At 30.4% G+C, this 11983-nt stretch overlaps 1 non-coding gene across 1 annotated transcript; it reads left to right on the top strand.

Annotated features, from left to right (window-relative positions):
- Positions 1 to 2498: 2498 nt before the first annotated feature.
- Positions 2499 to 2570, top strand: TRNAQ-CUG. The gene has a single exon. It is a non-coding gene; the product is annotated as a tRNA-Gln (tRNA).
- Positions 2571 to 11983: the final 9413 nt, after the last annotated feature.

Here is an 11983-nt window from a genome sequence, read left to right as displayed (position 1 = left end):
CTTGTGGTCACTTTTCTTCTTTTTTATTTTGCTTGATTGATCCTGTCTGATTCCATACAAAGAAACAACAATCAGATCCCTAGCCTTTAGGTGAGATGTTTTGTAAAGGAAAATGACAAAAATAGCACTAAGTCTGAAGTAATTTCATTAAAATAGCCTCAAAATTAAGTAACCGTTTGGCCATAAAAACTAAAATTTTTTAGAGTTGTTGGAGTTGAAATTGAAGTTGGAGTTGTGTTTGACCATGTCTTTTTTGAATTATTTTTTTGACTTTTGAAAAAAAAAATTAATATGATTTTATGCCTCAACTTTTACAAACTATCAAAATCATCCAACTAAAATTTACCTACTAACGGAAAAAGAACACAATTAGTCATTTTTATAAAAATAATTACATATACATGACCATATTTAATGAATTTCAATTATGACATATATAATATTTACATTAATAGCCGTTTTCATATGTGAAAATTTTAAATATGGATGTTATATTAACATATCACTGCTTCCTATTTTTTGGGTAACAAATATTATCTTTCAAATAATTTTTTTTTTTAGGAATTTATTTAATTTGTTTCCTTTATTTCCGTTTCTAAAAAATAGAAAATGATGAGTTGTTATTAAATTTTAGGATGCCGCTAATTTATTTCTTTAATTTTCTTATACATGAAAGATTTTACTGTGTGTGAATAAATTATTTCTATGTAAAATATACTTTGTATATTTATGGTATATGATATCATATACCATAAATATATAAATATGCTTAGTATGTTTCTTTATACTTTGTATATTTATATAAGTGTCTATATGGTATAAACTTTATATATAACATATTTTGTATATTCATGTTATAAATATGCTTAGTATGTTTCTTAATACTTTGTATATTTATATATGTGTATATATGGTATAAACTTATATATAACATACTTTGTATATTTCTGTTATAAATTATGGGTATAAATATAATACTTTGTGTCTAAAGATACCAAGTATTATGGTATATAAAGGTAGCAGTTTCAGTCTAAGGTATAAATTTGTTAAATTGAACATATTTTTTTATGAAAAATATGTATCACCGATTTATATTTTTAGCATATATATGGTCTAAACTATTTATATTTGAATAGTATAATAAACATGTACACAATATAATATATATAATCAAATTAAAAATGAGAATAATTTGTGGCAATGGTAAACTAATCTGCTATAACTTTATTAATTCCATAAATATAGAAAACGATTATTCATTATTAATTACACAATTATAATTCCTTAAACGTTTGTATCACAATAGAAAAATTATTATTATTATTATTATATTATAATAATTAGGATCATTAGCAGTAAAATAATGTCTTAAATAATGGGAGAAAATTCAATAAGGGAGAAAAATAATGATGAGAGAAAAAAAGAGATAAATTCAAAAATAAATATCTTTCCCTCTCTCCTTTTCATTCTTGATTTCTACTAAATAACCATCATTTATTTTTTCAAAAGATAGATATAAGAGCTTTATCATTTGGTACAAGGACCGTATATGCATGCATATGTTCTTTTCTTTTAAAAAAGTGGGCCAGTATGGTCTATGTATTGTATCAGTTTGATATACAGATCGCACATGCATGCACAATTTTCCTCTCTTTTTTAAAACAGTATCAATGCGGAATAAAAATCGTACCAATTTGATATAGAAATTGCATATGCATAGTTTTTCACTTTTTATCAATGTGTTATGCAATAGGTATAAATATTGTACAGGGACTGCATATGCATCGTTTAATACGATGGTGTCCAACAATATATGATTCCGCAAAATCATCATAAAAAGAATAAATTTTGGGTCAAATTTAATACCCCCTAACAGTTAATTTCAATCGAAACCTCGTTTTAATTTTTTCTTTCATAACTTTCAAATTCAAAGAAAAAGAACTCACGCGGAGTACAATGCACCAGAAAGTTACGAACATTTTTATAGTAGGATCGGCTTTCGGGAGTTGATTGATAGATAGAAACAATTTAGGGAAAGAAAACCAAAAAAGAAAAATTAAGCTCCGTAAAATGGAAGAGAACTTTACTAATTGGGACAAATTTTGTAAGCAGCCTTGTTCTTGATCCATGCTATGAATTATTAATTCCACAAGTACAAATAGGGAATGTCCATTTTGTTGTAGAAAGATTAAAAAAAATAAATATAAATAACATAAATATCAACCCTAATTACACTCTCCTTCACTTTTTATATTATTTTACTCTCTCTCCCTATTAATATACATAATATAGCCGACATATACATAGTATTCTGTGTATATGTTGGAATTTTTGTAATATGTTTAAGAAGTTGAAATTTTTTGTAATATTGAAAATATAAGTTGTGTAATTGTGTAATTTTTAGTAAAAAAAATTGGGTCTTAAAATACTGCCCATTTAAGCTGCTTCTTACACTTAGCCGATATGAAATGATTGGTTAAGGGAGTAGTTTACAGGATGGTTCCATGGTCTAGTGGTCAGGACATTGGACTCTGAATCCAGTAACCCGAGTTCAAATCTCGGTGGAACCTCAGTGCTTCTCGCATTAATTTTTCCTTTTTGTCTTTTATTAAAAGTTTTTGCTTTAGATAAAATCGTCTTTTCACTATTTTTTTTCTAATATTTAAGAGTTGAAAATTAATTAAATATATTTATGGTTAAATTTTTCCTATTAGAAGTCATCAGAATTTCACTATTTTTTTTTCTAATTTAAGAGTTGAAAATTAATTAAATATATTTATGATAAAATATTTTCTTATTAGAAGTCATCAAAATTAATGACAACTAATACTTTTTCATTAGTTTAAGAATTTCAAATCAACTAAATTTGATTTTAAGAATATTTGAAAAATCTAGAAATAAATATAAAATCATTAGAATAAGAAAAGTTTAAGAAGTACCCGATTTTTAAAAGTTTAAATACGTAATAAGAATGTAATCAATGATTTTGTGAATATTTGACTTCAAAAATAAGATTTTTTTTAAAGTATAAATAAAAAGAAAAATAATTATAACACAAATATGATTCAAATTGATTCGTCTCTCTTACCATGTGGCAAGAAGGGAAAGAGGTACTATATGGTAAATGTAAAAGTGATGTTTCATCAACCATTTGAAACTTTTAGCGATGAAATATATATGTGCATATGTTTATGTTTACATTATTATATTAAAGTGTGAAAGATTTTGGAAAGGTGATTTGAACTTTTACACTTTATTAAGAATTTCCACAATAAACAAAAATCATTTAATTTTAAATAATCAAACGTTTACACGTGCGTTTAGACTAGTTATAAAAAGGATATAAGTGTCACATTTACACACCTACTTTGAAAATTAGAAAAATATAAAAAATATACCCTTTATGATATTTAGACGCAAAAGAATGTGTTAAGTATATATAAACAGAAAAATATAAACAAATACACACACTTTCTTAACTAGACTAGAGGTGCAAGGCCATGTTAGTATGCATCTGACGCGAAAGAATATGTTTAAGTATATACACACATACACACACATATATGTATAGTTAAACTAAGAGGATTGAACCTATACGTATTCGATGAAACGTTAAATGACAATAATATCTCTCTTTTAGAATTTAGAGACAAAGAGCAGACATATTAAAACCTACCTCTTCTAATAACTCAAGTTTGACATTTTATCAAAAAAATAGTCAGTCGGGTATTTTATTTTCCCATTATAGTCATTTCCTAATTTGGGTCATTTTGGCCCATGTAGTTCAGATACAGTTTATATACCATATTAATACAGTCAATATATAATACTGATACAGTTTTCAACTTGGGCCATTCGACCCTTTTCAGTTTGTTTTTTTGCTACAAATTTTTTTAACTGAAAAGTATTCTGCTTTTAGTTTGGTTGTTTAAAAATAATAATTAAATATAATTATATAAAAATGGTATAATTGTTATATAGAATATGTATCTATATAAGATATATGTATAGAAATTGTATAGTTCTATCAAATATGTATATGTATAAAATATATATAAAAAAATATATAGAAAGTGTATAAAAATTATATAATTATTGTATACAATGTGTAAAAAAAAGTTGTACAATTATTATATAAATTATGTATCGAAACTATATAGTTTTTGTATAGAATATTTATATGTATGAGATATGTATAGAAACAATATAGAATATGTATAGAAACTGTATAAAATAAGCAAGTAAATTAAAATGGTTAGAAAATAAAATTTGAATTCCATCACCGTTTTCGTGGAATTAATTTTGACCAAGTAACTGTTTGTGTCCTTTTCCCTTTCGTATATTCTCTAGACAAGTTTAACACAGAAGTAATCATTGAAACGAATGATTGGATGAATAAATTTTCTATAGAAATCTTGTTTTGAGCTATGAACATAATGACTCATTATAGAAAGCATTTTCTCTTTAATAATAAGGTATATACACGACGAGAAGCTACGCTATGGTCACTCACAAAATTTCATTTTTTTTTTTAGTTGGAAAAATTACATAAATAAATATACTAATTTATTATTATCATCTAGAATCTCAATCATAAAAATTATACAAAGTCTGAATTTCACTAAGGATCGCGATACATCTAGGACCGAAAAGATACATGGAATCAACTAAGTAATGTATCGTGATCATTACTTGACCGGCTAAGTAATGTATTGCGATAATCACTGAACCGACTAAGTAATATAATCGTGACCCTAAATAATGTATCGCAACACAAAATTCGAGATTTTATATAAAGACATAAAGTCCTTCCCTCAACTTGTCTGACTTTTTCAAAAAGACAACTAAACTATGCAGGCGATTTATTACTCCACAAAACTTATCTAAACCGATGTAATATACTATTTTGATAAAAAAATTTACCTCTGCATATAGACACGCATAGGAGGCGCGTGAATGCTTAAAATTGACTTAAATAACCAATTAAAAGTTGCCACATGTAATTTATTTGTCAATTAATTTAAAAATTCCTTCTTCTTCTCCACTTCAAATGTCGATTCTCTCTTCCTCCATTGATATAGCTGTTGGCTATTTTTGAAGAAAAAAATTGTCTCTCTTCTCAAACTCTTGTCAACAAAATCAACCTTAAAAGGTAAGATGTTTCCATTTATATTGTAATTTCTAAAGAAAATCAGCTGTAAAAGTTTTAATTTTGTCTCAATTTTCTTAATTTTTTCTGAAATCAAGTTAAATTTTGTGATTAGGTTTTGCAGAAAATAGTTTTATAATGTCAAATGCAATCTTGTTTGAATTTATAATGACGAGAACGATTCCATGTTGCGTGTAAAAATGCGATGCAAACATGGAGACTTACTGTCAATGCAAACATTATGGTTGGAGGACAACCCAACTAGAAGATTTTGGTCTTGTCCACGCTATCGTGTATGTCCTATACATATTTTCTTATTTTTTCTCTTGTTTCTGTTCAATTGATTTGTTTATGACCCGTTTTAGGAGAAATCATGCAACTTCTTTAGATGGAGGGATTCGTAAAAGACTGATTTACGATCCAAGACAGTTATTTCGAGATTGGCGAAGAGAATCAAGGAGTTAAAAAAAGCATGGTATTTTATGAAAGTAATGGAAAATGGGTGGTGAAGGAGGAAGAGAGGATCAAATGTTGTAATTGGAAGCTCATCGTCATGATTGGTGTGGTATTTTTTCTATTTCAGACAAGCATTACCAAGAGGATGGATGATAAATGTAGTTGTATGCAATTGAAATTGTCATAGTCGTTTTTTCATTCTACTGTATAAAATAGTTTGTCTTTTCTCTTGTCGGATTAGTAGTTGCTTAACAAGATGTAGTTTTGTTTGGTTGTGTAAGACCCATGCAATCTATTTTGTATTAATATATTGTGATATTGATGACATTTGTGAGCATTCAAAACGTATTATACAGCCAATAGAGTAACAAGGCAGCCACAATGAAAGAAAATGAGGACTTCATTTCAACATAATCATTGTTTCAATTTGAACTACAAAGCTTGTTTTGTTTGGTACCTAACAAAACATAGCTTCATACCTAAAGGTATCTAACAAAACAAACTGCTCAAAACATTATTTGATTGCTACAAAGTAAGATCAAAATGCTATCACCAACAACAAAATATACAAAAACTAATTGTTTGAAACAATATCAACAATCTCTACCAAAATATACACATTATATCAGCAAGGTGTCCTACTTCCATGACATATGAGTCTTCCTAGTTAAACTGTTTTTGCCTTGAGTTTTGACAGAAGCTGCAGACCTCGTTTGAATAACCTTTTCAGCCCTCATTCTTTTAAGTTTGCTATTGATAATGACCGACTTTCCTTTCCATTTAAATCCTTGTCTTGGTGTGTATCCAATATCACCAGTCACAATATCAGAACTCTTTGTGACCTTTGCACCAGTGCTAATAACTCTTCTACTTGGCATTCTAGGCTGCACAAATAAATTACAAGAATTATAAGGCAGTAAATAAGAATAAGTGAAGAAAAATTCTACAAACTACTTACATTAAAAGTGGTAAGCTTTGTATATTTCAATCCCTACCATTCTTGGCCTTTTAAAAGGTCTTGTATGTCCTCCACTACTGTCCCCATGGCCTTGTCTTTGAGGAGGTATTACCAATACTATGCCCCTTCCGCTGTCAGAACTAATTTGGTGAGTCATTCCTCTTCCTCTCTTTCATCTACCACTTATAGAAGCCTGTATATGGACACTCTGGACACTCAAATCATTATATGTTCCAATCAAACAATAATTGTTTAATTACATAAAATTACCTATGTTTGTGCAGAAGTTTTCTCTGATTGACTTGGAATAGTTAAGACATTTAGAACACTTGAACTACCTGAAATGCTGCCTTTTCCTCTACCTCTTCCTCTAGTAGCACTTGCAATGTTTGTGGTGGCCTGATTATTGAGATATTAGTACATATACTTAAAATAATTTGATTTTGATAAATAAATAAATATACCTCTTGCTGATAAGATGTTCCAGCTGCATGACTTGGACCACTGCTCCTTGCTCTCCCTCTTTCTCTACCAGTAGAAGCTCCATCCTGTGTTTTAAAATATTATTTCTTGTACTTAACAGAATGAACATTAGATAATAATTATAAAAATACTTGTTCTTGAGAAGATATTTCAGTTGATTGACTTGTATCAGGTTGATCTGTTGTAGGACATTTTCTTAATTTTATTATGTCCTTGTATACCATATTTGCTACAAGTAATTGCAGTACCACATTTGCTAAGTTTTTCAGTTTTTCTACTTTCATTAGCCTCATTTCTTCTAACTTTACTTGGTCTTCTAGACAGCTTCCTGATCTTTGATGGCTTTACAGTAGGATTATTTGATGTTGGCCACATTTTCATATTATTCATTGGTTGAATAAAATAAGCATAAGTGCTGAGGTGGGTCTCCTTGTGATAGCAGGTGTCCACAAAATTAATGAGCTCATATTCCTTATAGTAAAGAGCAGCAACACCATGAGGACAAGGAATGCCCCTAAGTTTTCAAGCTCTGCAACTACAATTCATACTAACAATGTCAACGATATGAGTACAACTTCTGTCAACAATCTCAAAATCCTTTTTCCCATTTCAAGACAAATTGCACTGCATTAACTTGTCAATATTTTCTTGTAGAATTTTCAAAGCCATGGAAAAAATATCAGTAATCCAAGTATTTGAAAACTTTCTCAACTCACCAATTTTTTTCATCGTCTTTACCCTAATCTCCTCAAGCATTGTGATGATCATTTTGAACCTTGCAGGAAGTACCCATGCATTAAAACTCTCTACCATATTATTGTCCACAACATCACAGTTGCAATGCTCTTCCAAGTATTTTTTCACCATGTCTTCAAACTATACCACAACAGATCATCTAAACAATCCCTCTCTCTACATCTTCATTGCTTCTATATTCTCCTTTAATTTTGCTTCAAATGTGAATTTTGCAATCTTCCAAAACACTTTTTTTCTTTTCATCCCTTTTCAGATTTTAGAACAATCAGCAAGAACATGTCTTGCACATTTTCTGTGTTCAACCAGTGACAGCAGCTCTTTTACAGGTATTTTCAGTTCCTAACAAAACAAAATAGTATATTAATCTACAACTATACCAGTTATAGCAACAGTTGTTAAAAAAAGTAAACACTTGTTAAGGATAGAATCATACCTTTTGCATATCAGATATGATGCTTAATTGATGACCTTCTCCAAGCTCAAGGTCATTCTTCAGCAATTCAAGAAACCACCCCCCATGTAAATTGATTCTCATCTTCAAGAACTGCCCAAGCAATAGACAATATTTGGTTGTTTTTATCTCTGCAAATAGCCACCAACAATTGGCCTTTGCACACACCTTTGAGAAAACAATCATCCAAACCAATCAACCTTCTAGCACCTCCAAATAATGTTTTCTTTAAAGCATGAAAGCACACATAAAAATTCTGAAAGATTAACTGTCCAGTCTCATCAGCATCTCCAACCTTGACAACACAAGTGTTATCTGAATTAGTCCTCAAAATCTTATTCCTGTAATAAAAAATGCTACCATACTCCACAATGTGATCACCCATAATCTCTTGTAGCACTCTAGACCTAGCTCTTCTCACAGTTGTCCTACCAACCTGGATATCCAACTCTTTTCTAATAATTTCATGTAACTGGACAACTCTAATGTTTGGTTGTTGATTTATTCTGTCTTTATACTTACTTGCCAAAAACTTTGAGTTGAAAAGATAGTTAAAAGTTGATCTCAAACAAATATAAATAGGATTGTATTTTTAATAATAAAATATCACTCATCTTATCCTTGCTAGCACATAACAACCAAGGACAAGTGTCTTTGCAGTACCTCACTCTAACTGCCAGGCTCATTTACATGCTTTTTAATTTGGATCTTTTTTTGAATTGCATATCTAGTTACTGCCAGCCTAAGTTTCTTTACACTTGAAAAAATCAACCCTAATTTCAAAATAATTTTTTCACAAATTTCATAAAAAAATAACTCTATCTTTTTTGTTCTTTCTTCTCACAGGTTGTTGCACTACTTCATCAACTTCTTCACCATCTCCTCAACCTACTTCATCATCTAGTTCAAAGCTAGGAGCTTCATCACTTTTGTAGTAAGGTTCATTACCTCCTAGTTTACCAACTAGGCTATCCGTAGTGCCAACATTTGTCTCATTATATTCTAAACCTGGACCTTTTTCATCAACATTAATCTGTTTATTTATTGTGCCTCTACTTCTTCTTTGTGACCTATTGAAATGTCTTTTACTAGTCCTTATATCAATATATTCTTGATGGACATCACTGTCAATATCACTATCACCACTAGTATTTCCTTCTAAATCTGAATCATCCCCTAAATCATCATCACATGAATCTTCATCCATTATAGAGTCAAAAGAGTTGGAAGGTATATTAGAAGGAGGAGGCTCATCAGGATGGTTGGAAGAAAAATTGGGAGCACAAAGCTGAAAATTAGGGCTAGAAGCATCACCCCCATTAATAGGGTTTAAATATTCCTCACCTACCCCATTATCACTTGTATTGGGGACATATTCCAATTCAAGTAGGGCCTGAACAGGTTCACCGACCCCATGTGAAACATACACCTCAAGTTCATCCCCATTTTTTAACTTGTTGACAATGTCACAAATAGCCTTATCATATTTAATTTCTACCAAATAGCTAATCCATTTAACAAATAAATCACACTCGGTTGTATATCACACATATTTTATGTAGCCTCTAAATTCAAAGTAGAACGTCATATCAACGTCTTTATCGAAAAATTCAGTCACAAACCCATCAATATATTCAGGTGGGGGATCAAATTCTATTTTACCCCCATGATACCATCTTAAAGTTACCAGAACAAAAGGCATTGAAAGATTCCTGGAAAAGCAACAATTAAACCACACAAACACATTGAAATCAGTAAACAAAAGAGAAAAATCTCAATAGTCAAAACTTTAAGTGCACTATTTTTTGCATATTAAATAATATAAGTGAGAACCACACCTCCAATACCCCACCCCAACCCAAGCCACCCCGTACTTGACCCACACCCAAAAAGAATTAAGTTACAACTACATATGCTACTACAACACCGTAACAATAACAACAACATATGCAAAAATTGACAAAAATCCTACAAACACGTTGTACATGTATAATTCAATAAGTTCATATTAGCATCAATTTTACTAAATTATTACCTAAAAATATATTTTTTTTAAAAAAAACACAACTTCAAAAAAGCCGTCAAAAGATAGAGACATCAGAACTTAAATGCACAAAATCCTAACCTGTAAAATCCTCCACAATTATTTAATTCGTATTTTTCCAACAAATTAATCACCCAAGGTCCTTCAATGTCCTTCAATTGTGAGCTTAGTGTCTCTGTCGCGAAAGAAAAGGAAAGAGTAATGTGAGACAAGTGAGAGAAATGAAAAATGATAGAGAATGGTGTTTTTGTGTATTTTATGAGATTCGGGTCGGATTAATGGGTTAAATTCGACCTTTTATTAATAATTAATTTAAATTATTAATTAAATAGAGAGTGCCAAACACGTGTCTATTTTAAATTGAGGATGACTGAAAATTTTGGTCAAAATGGTGCATTTACAACGGTTTAAGTTGTGGGTTAATAGGTCGCCTGTATAGTTTAAGTGTCTTTCTGGAAAAGTCGGACAAGTTGAAGGGGACTTTATGTCTTTTCTCTTTTGAAAATAGTATGATTAGCAGAGGCAAACCCAGGATTTGAGCTTGACGGGTGCACCTCTATATTTAAACATAATAATTAATAGTGTCAAAGTTCGATATACAGTTCTTTAAAAATCTAATATTATTGAATATCACTAATTTGATTTAATATGACAAAAGTGTGTTATTCACCGTACTTGAATTTTGTTAGAGTTGTGACCCAAATTTTGTTGATCTGACCCAGAAAGTTTCGTGGTGCGATCCATGTTGGTGATTTTCAATGGGGTCTGTGGTGGTAGCATAGGGATCAGGCCGACAGGCCCGATATGGACCTTTATGTTTTTGAGCCTAGGACTTATTTGTATGCACATATTATATAAGTGCATTTAATGGGTTGTTTTGGGTATTCAAAAAATTCAGCCTTCTCCACATTATACTTTATATCCATTATAGTGAAACCTCTTTTACCTCTGCCCGTGATTTTTTCCACAAGAGTTTCCATGTAAATCTATTTGTTATTTTTTTTTACTTGTGGTTTGCTTACTCTGTTTGAATCATAGCAAACTGGTATCAAATCTTGTTCGATTGTTTTCTCGGGGATGAAAACCATGAAGTATGATATTTCGTTGTTGGATCGCAACATCAGATTTTTGTTATGACAGGTTAAGATGCGGGTTGTGCTTGCGCAGATGGATTTGGACGATGCTTTATTAGGGTTTGAGAAGATGCCCTCATCGTGGACGGATAAGGACAAATGATGTAAGGATCAAAAGGCTCTATCTTAGATCCACCTTCATTTATCCAATCAGATTCTACAGAATATTTTGATGGAGACCACAGCTGCTGCGTTATGTTTGAAACTAGAATTGTTGTGTATGATGAAGAGCCTAACAAGTAAGTTGCATCTTAAGCAATGACTTTATTCCCATCCCATGTCTGAGGATGTGTAACACCCCGTACTTAATTACGTGCATTAGTCATTGTTATATGTGTTGGGGTATATGTATTGATCCTAAGTTAGGTATATATGAGTTTAAGTATGAGTATTGATTATTTTGAGATGGTTTCAAGTGTATAGTTTGATTATAGGTGTATAGGAATCGACTTTATTTATATCGGAATTTTCCCGTCGATGGTTCCATACGAAGGTTATTGAATAAGCTTTCCAACGATATAAAGATTTCCAAAAACGGATAAGTTTCGGATAT

This window comes from Capsicum annuum, chromosome 3 (genome assembly GCF_002878395.1).
Source record: "Capsicum annuum cultivar UCD-10X-F1 chromosome 3, UCD10Xv1.1, whole genome shotgun sequence".
In the NCBI taxonomy this organism is placed as follows: domain Eukaryota; kingdom Viridiplantae; phylum Streptophyta; class Magnoliopsida; order Solanales; family Solanaceae; genus Capsicum; species Capsicum annuum.
Note: the sequence above shows the minus strand (reverse complement) of the source record. Positions and strands in the feature narration are given on the sequence as shown.